The following is an 18513-nucleotide window of genomic DNA, read 5'->3' on the forward strand; positions in this document are numbered from 1 at the left end:
GGAATGGGAGAGTTAACAACTCTATTCAGTCGTTCTAAGTTATTTATTTCCTCTTAACTTTTTCTGAAAACATTTTCTTAACATTTCCCAGGGATCACTAAAACTGACCCTGATTCAAGGACAGGGCTGATTAAACATGCTAGTCACTTCAGAGAGATGAGATTCAGGATATAAACAAAACTTATTTTTTGATGGGGAAAATTAGAAAATTCATTTTGCTTGATTATACGGGTTTTTTTTAAACAGGTGGTTGATTCTCTTTATTTATCAGTTGAAAAGGGGATGGGGGGCAGCTAGGGGGCGCAGTGGATAGAGCACCAGCCCTGAATTCAGGAGGACCCGAGTTCAAATCTGGTCTCAGACACTTAACACTTCCTAGCTGCGTGACCCTGGGCAAGTCACTTAACCCCAGCCTCAAAAAAAAAAAAAAGAAAAGGGGAATGGGCTAGGAATGGAGAGAAGGCAGATTTTTTACAAATTTAAAAAATACCTTGAGAAGGTAAAAATGGGGAAAGTAACAGAATCTGACCAAATATGTAGAGAAGAAATCTATGTTGTAGCTAAAATGTTAAGCACCTTCTGGAGTCAATTTTCTAGGTACTTCGAAGAATCAAATATACAAAAAATATTGTAAAAAGTCATGGGAGGGCCTTATAAAGGCACATGAGAAAAATGTGGTCCCATATACCTCTATTTTTGTTTCTAAAATCATTATTGAAATGGGCTATTCCTTCATTCCAAGCATCATTGATGAAAGCACTAAAACCAAACTTTTGCTGATACTTTTGTTTCTAGTAAACTATCAGAATCTCATGAAACAGAGAGAATGAGTAAATCAAGTCCACTATTTCCTCTGGTTGTTGATTTTAATTTTTTGTGTATTTAAAAAAAATTTAAAACTTAAATACAAAATGATGAAAGGAAAAAAAAAAACATTGCTATGTACACAGCAGACCAAAAAAGAGAATTCAATATAAAACTAAAATTATATATAAAATATAAAACTAAATTTCCATTTGAAGAAAGGCTATATAAGTAATACTATACATATTTTTTGAAACTATCCATTTTTCTTTGTTTCTTTTTTGGGTTCTATGCTGAGCAACAAGAATGCTACAGTTAAGTATGTGTGTGTGTGTGTGTGTGTGTGTGTTTGTGTAACACCTATACATCTACACTAACACATACATACATATACATATATATCTACATACACACACATATATATGTATATATATGTATATATATATATATATATGCAATTTGCACATATATATAAAAGACTGGATAATGTTTATAGTCTCCTATCACCTGTTTTTCTCAAGGTAGATAGAATCTTCCTTCAGAAGTCCAAAGCTTTTCATGTTTTTTCTAAATCAACCAGCTCCTCATTTCTGACACCATAGCAATATTCCAACCCAGTCACAGTCTATCTGATAGTCTCTGAAAGTTTTTCTCTAATTTTCTCTGTTCTTGGCTACATGGGTTTTATTTCAACAAGAAAATTTTAATTTAAAACAATTAAATTATCTTTCTATACTTCAATAATGCTTTTTGCCTTTTAATGTCATTTAGGATCTGATACTGCCGAATCTACTTCCTTTACATCTTTTTTCCTCTGGTTTCTTTGAAATTCCTGACGTTCTGTTCTTCTAAATAAATTTCATTATTTTTTCTAACTCAGTAAAATACTTTTTTTTAGTAATTTAATTGGAATAGCATTACATAAATAGGTTAGTTAGGTAAAGTTGTCACTTTAAAAATTATGTTGACTTACCTAATCATGAATAATAAATATTACTTCATTAATTTAGCTCTGAGCTTATTTATATGAAAAATATTTTTATGTCTATGTTCATATAGTTCCTGTGTCTTTTTTGGCAGGTGTAAGCTCAGGTATTGTATACTGTCCAAGTATTTTAGATACTCTAAAACAATATTGAATAATATTGCTGATACATAGTATATATAGTTTTGCTATTTTTCACTTTTAAATTTAACTTTAATTTTATCTGAGATCATGATTCCTATCCCTGCTTTATTTTTTTATACTAATTTATACTCCTGCCCTTTATTTGTTTTTGTTTGCATTTCTCATTTTTATAATGTTTCCTGAAAGCAACACATTGTTGAACCCAAAATTTTAATTTATCCATTTCTGTTTTATGGGTAAATTCATATCATTCACATTCTAAACTACAATTACTTGCTGTGTCTTTTCCTCCTTCCTATTTTTCCTCACAATCCTTCTCATCCTATTTACTTTAAACCTTCTCACTTTTCTGCTTTTCTTTTACCCTCTACCTTGTCCTCCTATTTCTTAACCTACCCATCCATCTAAGGGTCACTCTGTATCCTCTTTCCCTACCTTATCTCCTTACCCCTTATTGATTTCTGAATTTAGAAGACTTTTACATACACAAAAACATACATATTTACATATATATCTATATTATATATTGTATATATGTATAATTTCCCGCTTTAACCTGTTACCAATGGAAATAGGTTCCAGCACCACCTGCCCTCTCCAATTCGCTTTTTTTATATCAATTTATCCATTTATGCCCCATTTATGTGAGATAATTACTATTTTTTTATCTCTCCCTATACAGTTTTATTTTTTAATTACCCTATTACACTCAGCTCAGTCTACACCTTTTTTCAAAATACTCAATAATGATGACAATCATAAGAATAGGGCTAATATTTTTTACATATAGGAAATAAACAATTTAACCTTATTCTCTTATAACTGCTTATCCTTAATGCTCACCTTATATTTCCCCTAGATCTTGTATGTCAAATTTTTCATTAAGTTCTGGAGTTTTTCTTTAAGTTTATTAAGTATCCATTTTTTTCACTCAAGATTATTCTTAACTTTGCTGGCTAAGTTACCCTGGGCATAACCCCAGATCTTTTGCTCTATGGAATATCCAAGCTTCAGTGTAGTAGGTGTTGCTTCCTGATTTTTAAATTGTTTTTTTTTTTTTTTTTTTTTTTTTTTCTTGTTGCTTCCAATATTTTCTCCTTAACCTGGAAGTTTTGAAATTTACTTATGATGTAAGTTTTCTTCCAAGAATCTCTTATACTTGGTGATCAGTAGATTTTTTTTTAAATATTTCTGCTTTGTCTTCTTATTCTAGGACAGCAGAGAAATTTTCCTTGATAATTTTTTATAATATTGTATCATAATTTTTGGATAGTTTGACTATTGTTATATTGTTTCTCCTCTACCTGTTCTTCAAATCAATTGTTTTTCTGATTAGATGTTTCATTTTCTCTTCTATGTTTTTCATTCTTTTGATTTTATTTTATGATTTCTAACATGCCACTCCTCAATTTTAGTTTTCAAGGACTTTGTTTCTTTCCTTAAGTTTCTTTTTTTTTTTTAATTTTTATTTAGAATTTTTTTCTACACTATATATGCATGAGTAATTTTTTATAATATTATCCCTTGTATTCATTTTTCCAAATTATCCCCCCCTCCCTCCACTCCCTCATCCACTCCCTCCCCCCGATGACAGGTAATCCCATACATTTTACATGTGTTACAATATAACCTAGATACAATATATGTGTGTAAATACCATTTTCTTGTTGCACATTAATTATTAGCTTCCGAAGGTATAAGTAACCTGGGTAGATAGACAGTAGTGCTAACAATTTACATTCACTTCCCAGTGTTCCGTCTCTGGGTGTATCTACCTCTGTCCATCATTGATTAGCTGGAAGTGAGTTGGCTCTTCTTTATGTTGAAGATTTCCACTTCCATCAGAATACATCCTCATACAGTATTGTTGTTGAAGTGTACAGGGATCTTCTGGTTCTGCTCATTTCACTCAGCATCAGTTGATTTAAGTCTCTCCAGGCCTCTCTGTATTCCTCCTGCTGGTCATTTCTTACAGAGCAATAATATTCCATAACCTTCATATACCACAATTTACCCAACCATTCTCCAACTGATGGACATCCATTCAACTTCCAGTTTCTAGCTACAACAAAAAGAGCTGCCACAAACATTTTGGCACATACAGGTCCCTTTCTGCTCTTTAGTATTTCTCTGGGATATAATCCCAGTAGTAGCGCTGCTGGGTCAAAGGCTATGCACAGTTTGGTAACTTTTGGGGCATAGTTCCAGATTGCTCTCCAGAATGGCTGGATTCTTTCACAACTCCACCAACAATGTATCAGTGTCCCAGTTTTCCCACATCCCCTCCAACATTCGTCATTATTTGTTCCTGTCATCTTAGCCAATCTGACAGGTGTGTAGTGGTATCTCAGAGTTGTCTTAATTTGCATTTCTCTAATCAGTAGTGATTTGGAACACTCTTTCATATGAGTGGATATAATTTCAATTTCATCATCTGAGAATTGTCTGTTCATATCCCTTGACAATTTATCAATTGGAGAATGGTTCGGTTTCTTATAAATCAGGGTCAGTTCTCTATATATTTTGGAAATGAGACCTTTGTCAGAACCTTTCCTTTTAAAAATATTTTCCCAATTTGTTACTTCCCTTCTAATCTTGTTTGCATTAGTATTGTTTGTACAGAAACTTTTTAGTTTGATGTAATCAAAATCTTCTATTTTGTGATCAATAATGATCTCTAGTTCTCCTCTGGTCATAAATTCCTTCCTCCTCCACAGGTCTGAGAGGTAGACTATTCTCTGTTCCTCTAATCTATTTATTATCTCCCTCTTTATGCCTAAATCATGGACCCATTTTGATCTTATCTTAGTATGCGGTATTAAGAGTGGATCCATATCTAATTTCTGTCATACTAATTTCCAGTTTTCCCAACAGTTTCTTCCGAATAATGAATTTTTGTCCCTAATGTTGGTATCTTTGGGTTTGTCAAAGATTAGATTGCTATAGATGTACCCTTTTTTGTCCTTTGTATCTAATCTGTTCCACTGATCTACCGGTCTATTTCTGTAGCCAATACCAAATGGTTTTGGTGACTGCTGCTATATAATATAGCTTTAGATCAGTACACCTAGACCACCTTCATCTGAGTTTTTTTTTCATTAGTTCCCTTGCAGTTCTCGACCTTTTATTCTTCCATATGAATTTTGTTGTTATTTTTTCTAGGTCATTGAAATAGTTTCTTGGGAGTCTGATTGGTATAGCACTAAATAAATAGATTAGTTTGGGGAGTATTGTCATCTTTATTATATTCGCTCGGCCTATCCAAGAGCACTGAATGTCTTTCCAATTATTTAAATCTGACTTTATTTTTGAGGCAAGTGTTTTGTAATTTTTCTCATATAATTCCTGACTATTCTTTGGTAGATGGATTCCCAAATACTTTATACTCTGAACATTTGTTTGGAATGGAATTTCTCTTTGTATCTCTTGCTGTTGCATTTTGTTGGTGATATATAAGAATGCTGAGGATTTATGTGGATTTATTTTGTATCCTGCCACTTTGCTAAAATTCTGAATTATTTCTAATAGCTTTTTAGCAGAGTCTTTGGGGTTCTCTAAGTATACCATCATGTCATCTGCAAAAAGTGATAGTTTGATTTCCTCATTTCCTACTCTAATTCCTTGAATCTCTTTCTCGGCTCTTATTGCCGAGGCTAGCGTTTCTAGTACTATATTGAATAGTAATGGTGATAGTGGGCAACCTTGTTTCACTCCTGATCTTACTGGGAAAGGTTGCAGTTTATTTCTATTGCATATTATGCTTACTAACGGTCTTAAATATATGCTCCTGATCATTCTAAGGAATAGTCCATTTATTCCTATACTCTCAAGAGTTTTTAGTAGGAATGAATGTTGGATTTTGTCAAATGCTTTTTCTGCATCTATTGAGATGATCATATGGTTTTTATTTATTATTAATATGGTCAATTATACTAATAGTTTTCCTAATATTAAACCAGCCCTGCATTCCTGGTATAAATCCCACTTGGTCATAGTGTATTATCCTGGAGATGATTTTCTGAAGTCTTTTTGCTAATATCTTATTTAAGATTTTAGCATCAATATTCATTAAGGAAATTGGTCTATAGTTTTCTTTCTCAGTTTTTGATCGACCTGGTTTAGGTATCAGTACCATGTCTGTGTCATAAAAGGAGTTTGGTAGGACTCCTTCATCCCCTATTTTTTCAAATAGTTTATATAGCACTGGGGCTAATTGTTCTTTAAATGTTTGGTAGAATTCACATGTAACCTTCCTTAAGTTTCTGATTCTCTATTTCCAGTTGGTTGACTTTCTTTTGATGATTTTCTTGGATTGCTGTTATTTTTTTCCTTCCTTTCCCCTTTATCTCTCTTTTTTGATTTTTAAAGTCCTTTTTAAGTTTTTCCAAGAATTCTTTTTGTGCTTGGGATCAGTTGATGTTTCTCATTTAAAAAGTTGTGCTTTTTTAGCACCATTCTCTGACTATGAACCCAGGCCTTCTCCATCCCCATAATAACTATCTATGGCTGGATCCTTTCTCCTTTGCTTACTCATTTTTGTTTATTTTTGTATTGTTTTGTTTTGGGCAGTTATTAGTATAATTAAGTTGTAGTCAAGAGATATGGGAAATGGTGTCCCAAACCTCGGGTCTTTCTTACTGTTATTTTGTGAATTTTGTTTCAGGGTTCAACCTTGGCTTCTCCTCTCCACTCTTAAGCAATGGCTGCTCCTCCAACCTCCAACCACCATTTCCTCCAGGAAATGCTCTTGCTCCTGCTGTTGCTCCAGTGTCTGTAAGGTTTCTCTCTCCTTAACTGAAACCAGGACTCTGCTCCCCTGGAAGTGTCCACGGGTTGCCCCTTGCTCCAGCCCATGCCAGCTGGGTGCTAGCTCCTCCACCCTGGCAGAAAGCCCGGCTCCAAAGGTGGCTCTCATCAGCCTGTGTGGTTCCCCTAGGACTGAGGCTTCTGGGCCGAACCCTGCCTGGGAATCTGGTGCCCCAGGCCCCTTCCTTTCTCCTGGATAGAAGAGGATCTATTGAATTATCTGCCAGGGATGCTCAGACTTTGCCTTTGTCCTAGGGAAGGCTGCCTGGGCCCCTTTAGCCAGAGCAGAAGCACAAAATTGGTTTATTTGCACTCCTGGAACTGCACAGGAGGGTGAGATGTGGCTGGGGATTCAGAGAAGAAGCTACAGCATTCCGGGCTTGTAGATTCTGGGGCGTTTAGTCTTGCATTAGCTTGTGCCGGCGTTCCTTTCCTGGGATTCTCGGGCCCTGATAGCGACTGCTCCTCCACCTGCCAGTGGTATTCATTACTGGAGCCACAGACACTCGACTTTGATCTGCAAAGCAGTCTGCTCGGATTCCGGAGGCGCACGCTTGGAGCTGGGGCTCGGAACTTCTTCTCTCCAATTGGCTGTGGTTCTAATTGCCGAGAAGTCTCCAGTAGAGAGAACCCCCTTTGTCGACATCCCTGCTGTCTACACCTGTCTTTTCTACACACTGGGTTGTGGCTCACCCGTAGATCTTTATCACAGCCTTCAAATGGGCTTCCCAGGTGACACGCCGGCTCTGGAGGCTGCTTAGGCTGGAGCCTGGCTTTCTGTTCTGTGTAGCCAGCTGGGTCAGACCTGGAAACCATTTCTGGGATGGAGAAGACAATCGCATTGCAATTAAAATGGGGCGGAATGGTGACTGTGATAGAGAGTAAAGTAATTCAAGGACCTTTAACTCCTGAGGGGCGACTTAATTTGGACCAGAGAAGGGAGGAAGTGACACAGGAGACCAGGCAAGGACGGGAAGCCCGTGCATCTGAGGGGAGTCAGTTAAGGGACCCGGGGGCCCCTCACTCGAGGCTCTTATGTCATGGAGGAGAGTGGGGAGGCTAAAATCAATTCAGAAGGGGCCCAGTCAACTTGCTGTGGTGGAAAGTTTGTAGGACCTGGCAGCAGAATGCCTACATTGCTATTTACAAGTTGTGTGACTTTGGACTAGTCCTCCCATCCTATTAGTGACTATGCCCCTTTCTCTTTCTCTGCTGCTTCTCACTGTCTCCACCTAGCTCTCTCTCTGTCTCTCCCTGTGTCTTTATCTCTCTCTGGTTATCTCTTTGTCTCCCCACTGCCTGTGTGTCTTTCTCTGTCCATCTCTAGTTTCAGCTCCTTTGTCACTCTTGGTCAGCTCATCTGCCAGGAGATATCCAAGGGTCCCCATCACATTTATCTGGATTCACCTGGTGGGGGCTGATCCCTTATTAATGTCAATAAGCATTCCACCATTCCACACGGAAACCCCCAACCCTTCTAGGGCCTCGCATTTCCTGGGGGCAGCAACCCCAGCTCCTCCTAGGGCTTGCAGGGGTGGGGAGAGGGAACTCCTCAAGATTTTCTGGTTTCAATAAATCACCCCACCTTTTGGTCACACTTCTCTCCAATAACATCTTCCTATCACTTTTCCTGCCTAACTGTCCACTATTAATATGACGTCGCCTCCTCATACTCAACATCCTCCTCTCCACGGCCCTTGGTTTTGTTAACAACTTTTAAAAAGTATATATTTTTAAAAAATAATTTATTTAAAACTTAAATACAAAACAGAAAAAGAAAAATTACAATATTCACAGCAGAACATAAGAGGATTTAAAATATAAAGCATTAAATTTCTATTTCAAAAAAGTCTACATAATAGATACTATGCATTGTGCTCGGAGCTGTCCATCTTTTCTTTGCTTCCTTGTAGGTTTTCTTTTGTTCTCTTCTGTGCACTCCCCTCTTAATAGTATTTTATTTTTCCAATTACATGCAAAGGTAGCTTTCAACATTTACTTTTGTAAGATTTTGATTTCCATTTTTTCTCCCTCTTTCCCTCTCCTGCCCCTCTTCCGTAGATAGCAAGCAATCTAATAAAGGTTATACATGGAAATTCATATTTAACACATTTCCACATTAATTAAATTGTGAAAGAAGACAGAGACAGAGGGAAAGAGTCAAACAGAGACAGAGAGACAGAGCAAACAGAGTCAGAGATGGAGAGACAGAAAAAGAAAGATTTTTTCTTTTCCATTTTTGGCAAATTAAGGGTACATTAAAAAAATACGAGCTAAATTCTCCACAACCTAGCTAACACATTTCCAAAGGGGAAGTGTCTGTTCGAGCAGGGAGGGCGGGTGTGATTGTCCACTAGGATCCCTTTGGGCTGCTGTATCTAGCCAGAATCGGGGGACCCCTCAGCTTCCACAACCCCCTCCTGTTAAATAAGTCTGGTGGGACACATGTGGCACTTGCCTTTGGGGCCCTCCTCTGCTCCCGGTCTCCCTCTGAGCCACAGGGATGATGGGGAATCTCAGTGTGGGTCTGGAGGTCCAGGTCGGCTTCCCGCCTCTCTCCGTCCATCCCATTGGCTTCATGTGGCTTAGCCAGTCTGGCTCGCCTCCCTCCCTCCGTGTCTCTGATATGATTTGTCTCTTAGGATAACTCTGATGTCCAGTCCTCCTTCCTCAGTTATTTCTGAGCCTTCTTCTCTGCTTCCTGTCTTTTGCTCATATCTCCTTGAGTGTCCACCACTGCCCACGGGTAATTCGTCATGTTTCTCTGCTAACTTGACCCTCTCTTCTTGACACATGGTCTGGGCATCTGGGACGGCCCGGGCGGCCTCAGTCTGTACACCGTGGCCCATCTCAGCAGCCTCAGTCCGGTCCGGGGAGGTCTCCGTGCCGTACCAAGGAAATCTAACCGGCCGTTTCTGAAGCCTGGCTGCATCTGGGCCGGGACAAGGAGGCCCAAGTCTGTGCCAGGAAGGCTCACGCCAGAGCCATGCCTTGAGGTGGCGTCCTTTCTGTGCATCTAAATGCTTAGACATTAGGGAGAGCGGCGTGAGGGGTGTTTTATTCTTGGTTCCCCAATGAAGCCGAGCCTGGCTCTGCGTCCCCACAGATAATGCTGGAAAATGACCATGACTCTAGAGCAGGGCGAGAAAGCCCTCTCTGCCCCGCTGCCACTCGGCCGGTGGGCATGGGCAGGTCGCCCGCTTTCCCATTGGAAGAAGGATCTAGGGAGGGCATGTGTGCGTTTCTGCCCCCCGCACTGGGTCATTGGTGACAGGCAGGGAGGACAGGGAGGAAGCTGGTTTGTGAGCGTTTGAGGGGCTGATGTATCCCAGGCTCCCTTTGGTCTGGACCATGTCTGTGCCCACTCCAGGGGCCAGAGGCGCCTCACTCAGCTGCCAGGTCACTCCGCTCACGGTGCCCTAGGGAGGGTCCGGAGGCTGGGCTAGGAGCTCCGTGGGGCACTCGCTCCCACCCAGGTTTTCTTCCAAGGATGTTTGTGCCTCCTCAGCCCGCCAGGGAGGTGGTAGGGGTGTCCAGGCTGGGCCGCTGACCATGTCCCAGGCTCGCCGCCGGGATGCTTTGGAGAAGACAGGCCTGGTGCCCCACGGGGGGGGGGGGGCACAGCTAAGGTAAATGGAGACCTCGGGCAGCTGGGGAGTGAGGGGGAGTGCACGAGGGCCGGGGCTGCAGCAGGCGCGGTGACAAACATCTGAGGGCCCGGATCTTCAGGGAGGAACAAAGTTGCTTTCCTGAAACCAGGAGAGGGGGCGGGGTGGGGAGGGCGGGCAGGAAAAGGGCCCTCATCAAAAGGGGCTGAGATCACAGACCTGGGACTCTCGGGAGCTCCGAGGATCTGCCGTCTCGGGGATGCTGCCCTGACTGGAGAGCGTTTGTGCCCCTGACTCCGGCCCGGCTTTGAACCGCCCCGGCCCTGAGGTCTGACCTCGCCGGCCCTTTGCTGAGGGGAAGCGGAAGGCCTGGACTTTCAGCATCAGGGCAACCAGGCTGAGCGTTCTGGCCTGTGGGAGGGGCGCATGTGCATGTGTGTGTGTGTGTGTGTGTGTGTGTCAGTGTATGTGAGTGTGTGTGTGAGTGTGAGTGTGTGTGTGACTGTGTGTGAGTGTGTGTGAGTGAGTGTGTGAGTGTGAGAGTGTGTGTGACTGTGTGTGTAAGTGAGTGTGTGAGTGTGAGAGTGTGTGTGACTGTGTGTGTGAGTGTGATGAGTGTGTGTGACTGTGAGTGTATGTATATGAGTGTGTGAGTGTGTGTGTGTGAGTGTGAGTGTATGTCTGTGTGTGTGTGAGTGTGTGTGAGTGTGTGTGACTGTGTGTGTGTGACTGTGTGTGTGTGAGTGTGTGTGAGTGTGTGTGAGTGAGTGTGTGTGTGAAGCAAAGGCCAAAAAGACTGTGTGTGTGTGAGTGTGTGTGTGAGTGTGTGTGTGAGAGTGTGTGTGTGACTGTGTGAGTGTGTGTGTGAGTGTGTGTGTGAGTGTGAGTGAGTGTGTGTGAGTGTGTGTGAGTGTGTGTGAGTGAGTGTGTGTGTGAAGCAAAGGCCAAAAAGACTTCGTTCAGCACTTACCAAGGAGAAGGCGACTGAAGAAAAGAAAACATTGGATGTTTAATGAACAAACTCTCCTTGTCTCCTGTCCCAAGGAGGGAGACTTGGATGTAGCAGTGATAAATAGGTCCCAGGCGTCCTTGGCAGGCAGAAATGCAGCCACTGCTCTAGCTCCGGGGTCCAGGGCACAGGCTGCAATAAGGAGAGACCGTCCTCCCACGACGCACTTCCATCGGCCTTGGGGCACTGGCGAGCCTGCTATGTCTCACCCAGATTCTTTCCCTCCTCCAGAAGATTTCAGGAATCATCTATTGATCTGTAGGCAATATTATCAATAAGTGCTTCCCAAATTGGCACTCCTCCCTCATAGGATCGTAGATTTGCAAGGAAACTCATTTTAGAGAAGAGGAGACTGAGACCCAGAGAGGTGTGGAGAGGGCTTCTGGTCACGTGGGCATCACCTTGGTGGAATTCGAATCCAAACCTGCGTTTTCCCGACCCCAAGCTCGACACCCTCCCCACTGTGCTGTGCTTCCGACACTTCATGGTTTATCTTCATTGAGAAGGCGCTGGAGGTGGGGAATGAACTGGGCCTGTTCTGCCTTTTCTAAAGCCATTTCCTTGGCAGAGAATTGGCTGGTTCTTTCTTCTTGTCACCTATTATCGGTCTCTTATCCATGGTGATCAGAAGTCCCCTCCATCCTTTTAAAAATTTCCTTCTTTTCCTCTGATATAGATTTCATAAACACACACACACACACACACTTACACACACACACACTCACACACACTCACACACACAATCACACTCACTCACACACACAATCACACTCACACACACACTCACTCACACACACACACACAATCACACACACAATCACACTCACACACACACTCAACACACTCACACTCACACACACACTTACACACACTCACACACACAATCACACACACACACTTACACACACTCACACACACTCACACACACAATCACACTCACTCACACACACAATCACACACACACACACTCACTCACACACACACAATCACACACACACAATCACACACTCACTCACACATACACATCACACACACACAATCACACACACTCACACACACAATCACACACACGCACACACACTCACTCACACACTCTCACACACACACTCACACACATTCTCACACACACACTCACACACACTCACACACATTCTCACACACACACTCACACACAATCACACACTCACACAATCACACACTCACACTCTCACACACACACACACACTCTCACTCACATCACACACACACACTCACACACTCACATACACACACTCACACACACACTCACACACACTCACACACACACTCACACACACTTACACTCTCACACACACACACACTCACACACACAATCACACACACACACACACTCACACACTCACACACACACAATCACACACTCACATCACACACTCACACACACTCACACTCTCACACACACTTCACACTCTCACACACACTCACACACACTCACACTCTCACACACACACTCACACTCTCTCACACACACACACACACACACACACACTCCCAGGTCCTTTCAAGCTCCGATTTTTCTCAGTTCTCTGTCCCTGCTCTAAAATGCAGTAATTCTGTAAGTCTGAGATCAGAAGCACACGGCTCCATCTCATGGAAACATGACTCTCTGAAACACAATGTTCTGTTAACTTAGTTGGAAAATGGAGTGAGCTTCTGGCTCGTGATTTCAAAGAAGTCTGTAACCTACTCAGCACCTCTAGATGTGGCTGATGTGACGCATGCTGAATCTGGACGGCGCCTGGGTGGGGATATTGGAGGAAAAACTCCATTTTGGAAGAAGAGGTCCCTTCTCACTAGCAGGGTCTGCGATCGTTTTCTTCTCCACCAACTAGGATTTTTTCTGATGTTTTCTACCCCTCTGAACATGAGTGATCTATCTGTGGATACATGAGGTACTTTGGCTGAGGAGGGCAAACTCGAGATGTCACCAGGGGGGAAACTACCAGTGGGGGACCATCCTCCTCCCATGAAGATCAATTATCGATCAGCAAATGCTTAGTAAGCCCTTACTACGTGCTAGGCCTTGTTGGGGATACAAAGTTAAACATGAAACGGGAAGACATCTCTAACTTACAGTCATGGAGTTGCCAGGGACACAGAAGTTAAGTAAGGCACCTACACACACACACACACACACACACACACACACACACACACTCACACACACACTCACACACTCTCACACTCACACACACACTCACACACACACACTCTCACACACACTCACACTCACACACACACACACTCTCACACTCACACACACACACCCATGAATACATAGAAACATACACACACTGGATCGATTGCTCACATGGAGAAAATCTAGGCGACCCGCCTTCCACGGCTCTGCCTCTGGTCCTGCGCCTCTGAATGCACCTTCTCGCCTTCTTTCTCATCGTCCCTTGACTCCAGCCCCGCCATCCGGTGTATTTCTTTTCTTTTCTGGATTGGGTGACTGTCTACATGTGCAGCGAGGAGGATATATATTTTTGACTCTAAAATGGAAGGACAGAGTTTCCTGTTTGTTATTTTTCAAAATAATGGCTGTGGGTTCTCTCCCCATAGAAAAGATGCTATTTATTTTTTAATGATGAGCTGTTTCCCAGAGAAACAAAGTGGCATTCTGTCGACACCATATGGTGGCTGAGCTGCAGATTTCGCTGAATGCTATTTGTTAGCCAGTCTTCTGAATGTCTGCATCCATAATTTATGTGGGGGCTTCTGCACTCGCCAAAATATCCCAGTGGTGTTTTCTTAGCAGGGCCATTTGCATGGGTGGTGGTGGGGAAGAGGTTCTCCAAACAGCAGGTCCTGCCCGGCTCCCTGGGGCTCGAGGGGGGACATCTCCTGAAGGCTTTCTCCACCACAATCGCTCATCCTGTGTTCAGGGATAACTCACACTCGAGAAAAACATCTTGGCCCCTTAATGCTAAACTCATTCCACTTGTTTTTAACCCAACCTCAAGCCAGGGATCAATGCATCCCTTGCCCTACAATAGCACCTCAAAGGCTCCTGGGAATGCAGTCTGGTCATGCAAAGAGAGCACCACAGAATCCCCGGACAAGGTAAGCCCTGCAGAAGAACTCTTTCCTTCCTCCCTCCTCGGTACCCAATGACTAGTTAAAATTTGGGACTAAGTCAGAACTGTGGGCAGCCTTTTCCCAGATGCATAAATAGACCTACACAAACAGAGGATGGATGCAGAACACACACACACACACACACACACACACACACACACACACACACACAGAGCTTGGGTGGCTCAGAATGGTTGGCACTTGATGCAGAAGTATAGCTTGGCAAAGTCACACAAGCAGAAAATCCCGGAGTCTAGAAAGAAAGCCGAGCCCCCCTGCTTACCCTCCCACCTCTCTCATCCATCGCTCAGATCCAGGGTCTTCTCTGGGGACTGGGCAGCCCTGTAGCTTTTCAAGATCCTTGAGGAGGGGGAAGAATGATTGGCAGATGCTTGGAAGAGCTTTTTAAAAGAAAACCTGAAAAAAAAAAAAAAACCACCTTATGGTGGACAGTTCTCTCCTCCCCTCACAGCTGGGCCAGCCGCAGCAGCCTCCAGGAGGAATTTTCCCCGGTAGAATGGAGGCTCCTTGAGGACAGCTTCTGACTCTGAACCCATCCCGTCCTTGGGGATGAAAAAGAATGGATGTTCTCCCCGGCAGAGACAGGATGATGTGGCTGGGGTTGAGAACAGTGGTGAAAGTAGGATACGTGGCAGGGCCAAAGAGAAATGGACCTGCTGGATGAATCTGGAGAAAATCCCCAAACTGTGCTGACTGGTCCGCCACAGATGGATCGCACAGTCTCGGTTTGGCCCTCAGTACAGCAAGGGCTGCCTTTGACATTCCCTCCCTTCAGCATCCTACTCGCTGTGATGCTTCTCGCTTCTCCTCGTCCCCTCACCCTCTCAGACAAGACCCTGGTCCCATAGTTCTTTTTTCTTTTCTTTTTCAAATTCTTAATTTTTTTGAGTTCCAAATTCCCTCCCTCTCTCTCATGCTTCCCCCTACCCAATATGATATTAAGTCCACATGTGAAATCATGTAAAGCATTTCTCATATTAACCATATTGCAAAAAAGCAAGAAAAATAAAGAAAATGAGAAAAGTTGGCTTCACTTTGCATTGAGTCAATCAGTTCTCTTTCTGAAGGTAGACAGACAGCAATTTTCTATCTTAAGTCCTTTGGAAGTGTCTTGGATCCATTGGGCAGAGTATCTAAGTCGTTCACAGCTGATTATTATGACAACATTGCTGCCTCTGTGTCTGATGGTTCTACTCCTTCACAGTCCTGGCTCTGCTCACTTCACATCAGTTCAAATAAGGTTTCCCATGATTTTTCCCCCTGAATACTCCCTTATCATTTTAAAAAATAGCCCAATGGTACTCCATCACCACCACATACCACAACTTGTGTGTTCACAACAAGCGAACTCCATCGCAACCATTCCTCCATGAAGGAGTATCCCCTCAATTTCCAATTCCTTGCCAACACATTAATATTTTTGTGCACATACTGCTTTGGCTTTCTCTTGAATCTCTTTGGGACACAGAAATAGTAGTGAAATTGCTGGGTCAAAAGGAATGCACAATATTATGGGCCTTTGGATTTAGTTCTAAACCATTCCCCAGAATGTTTGGACCAGTTCACTGTTCTCAACAGCGCATTAGTGTCCCTATTTTCCTTCGTCCTCTTCACTTGCTAATTTTTGATAGATATGAGATGATACCTCAGAATTGTTTTAATTTGCCTTTCTCTAATCAATAGCACTCAAAGTATTTTAAAACAATAACTATAGGTAGCTTTGATCTCTTCTGAAAAGCATCTTTTCATATCCCCTGACAATTTACATTTTGTGGAATACTCTAATAAAAAAATACATTTGACTCAGCTCCCTTCACATTTGAGAAAAAAGATAAAAGGCCTTTGTAAGATAAAATTTTGGTAAAAATATTTATATTGTTCTAGTGTCTATGGTATCTTTTTTTTTCAGAATGTCATTTCTTTTAAAATTAGGTCTGTTTTTGCTTTTGCTTTATCTGAGATCATAATTGCTACGCTTGCCCTTTTTATTTTGGTTGAAATGTAATTAATTCTACTCCAGCCTTTATTTTAACTCTACGTGCATCTTTCTGCTTCAAGGGTATTCCTTGTAAGCCACATATTGTTGAATTCTGGTTTCTTTTGTTCAATTAAAGTTTTTATATATGCCTGGGCAATTTTTCCACATTGACCCTTGCAAAACCAAATTTTCCCCTCCTTCCCCCCCATCCCCTCCCCAGATGGCAGGAAATCCAATCCATGTTAAATGTTAAAATATATGTTCAATCCCATATATGTATACATATTTATACAATTATCTTGCTGCGTGAGAAAAATCGGATCAAGAAGGAAATAAAAAGCTGAGAAAGAAGCAAGCATAGGAAGAGTGAAAATGTTACGTTGTGGTCCATACTCAGTTCCCACAGTCCTCTCTCTGGGTGTAGATGGCTCCGGATTCAGGTTTCGAATCCATTCTGCTTTCTGAGTCTGTTTCATGAGTAAATTTATCCCCTTCACAGTCACGGTTATGATTTTTAACTGTGTAGTTCCCTCCATCTTATTTTCTTCTGTTTTTCCTTCCCTCCGGAGTCTGTTTTGCTTCTAACCATTCTTATTGTATTTTGACCTTCCTTTCATCATCTCCACCCCCCCACCTTCCACTGTTTTCCCCCTTCCCATCCTATTTCCTTTTTGGGTAAGATAGACTTCTATCCGTGTGAGTGTTCTCCCTTGGAACCAATTCTGGTGAGAATGAGCATTGTCTGCTAAGCCTTGCCTCATATTTCATTGAGAAATCGAAGCCATTCGCCATGAGTTTCCTCTTCTCTCCTTCACCTGTCACATGTTCTCCTTGACTCCTATGACCAAGCGGCCCTTTTCTCCAAGGTGGATGTCCCCCTGCTTGGTTCTATTCCATCACAATGGGCTTTCTTTATTTTTTATTTTTAAAAAATTTTTTTTTCTTAATTTTTTTTCCCTGAGGCTGGGGTTAAGTGACTTGCCCAGGATCTCACAGCTAGGAAGTGTTAAGTGTCTGAGATCAGATTTGAACTTGGGTCCTCCTGAATTCAAGGCTGGTGCTCTATCCACTGAGCCACCTACCTGCCCCTTACAATGGGCTTTCTAACCCTAATTGTGGCTGTCTTTTGCCTCGTTTTGTATCTGCAGCACTTAGCACGATGTCTGGCACGCAGCAGACACTTAATAAAGATTGAATGAATGAATGAATGAATGAATGTCATTCCTCCCCTCTACTCTTCAGTCTCTCTCTCTCAACGAGCCCCTTCTTTGCTGCCTACAACGAGCCTATGTGTCCCCTGTTCTTGTCTCTAGAGCCTCCCACCCCACTGGGTTTCATCCCACTTATTTCTCTCCCCTCATGGCTTCCTTTCTTGAGAAGGCCGAGTACAACTGGACCTTCACTTCGTCTCGCCTCACTCTCTCGTGGACCCTGCACAGACGGGCTGCCAGCATTGCCCTTCAACGGGAGCGACTGCCTTTGGAAGTTCCAGCTTCTCTTAATGGACCCTTCCCATGGCCCTTTCTCGGTGCTCAGGAGTCCTTGAGCTCTGTGTGACATGGGCCGCTTTTTGCTGGACCTTCTCCCCGCCACTCTTCTGACGGCCTCCCCTCTCTCCTGGCCCTCCTCTACCTGCCTGGCCACTTCTCGGTCTCATTGCCAGCACCACCGTCCCCACACACTATGCTCATTGGTCCTTTTCCCGTGGCCTTTCCATCTGTTTCTTTCCCGCAGCAGGATCTCTTCCACTGTGTTCTAGTCCTGTTATGTTAAGGATAGCGTGGAGAATTTAAAGCCAAAGCTTAAGGTCTTCCTGGCGTCCTTCTGTGTTGTTCCCAGACCCCAGCTCCCTCCCTCAGGAGGCAGGGTGGGAGATCCCGCCACTCCGGGATCAGGGTCATTGGTGAAGGACAATGGGGCGTCACTGTCCACTCCCCTCAGAAGTTCTGGGGGGCCGGGGGGGGGGTTCTGGGATACTAGCCTGAGCAGGGGCTCACAGCTGGGATGGAATCTCTCCCTTTACCTAAGTCATTTTTCA

This window comes from Sminthopsis crassicaudata, chromosome 2 (assembly GCF_048593235.1).
Source record: "Sminthopsis crassicaudata isolate SCR6 chromosome 2, ASM4859323v1, whole genome shotgun sequence".
Taxonomy (NCBI): Eukaryota; Metazoa; Chordata; class Mammalia; order Dasyuromorphia; family Dasyuridae; genus Sminthopsis; species Sminthopsis crassicaudata.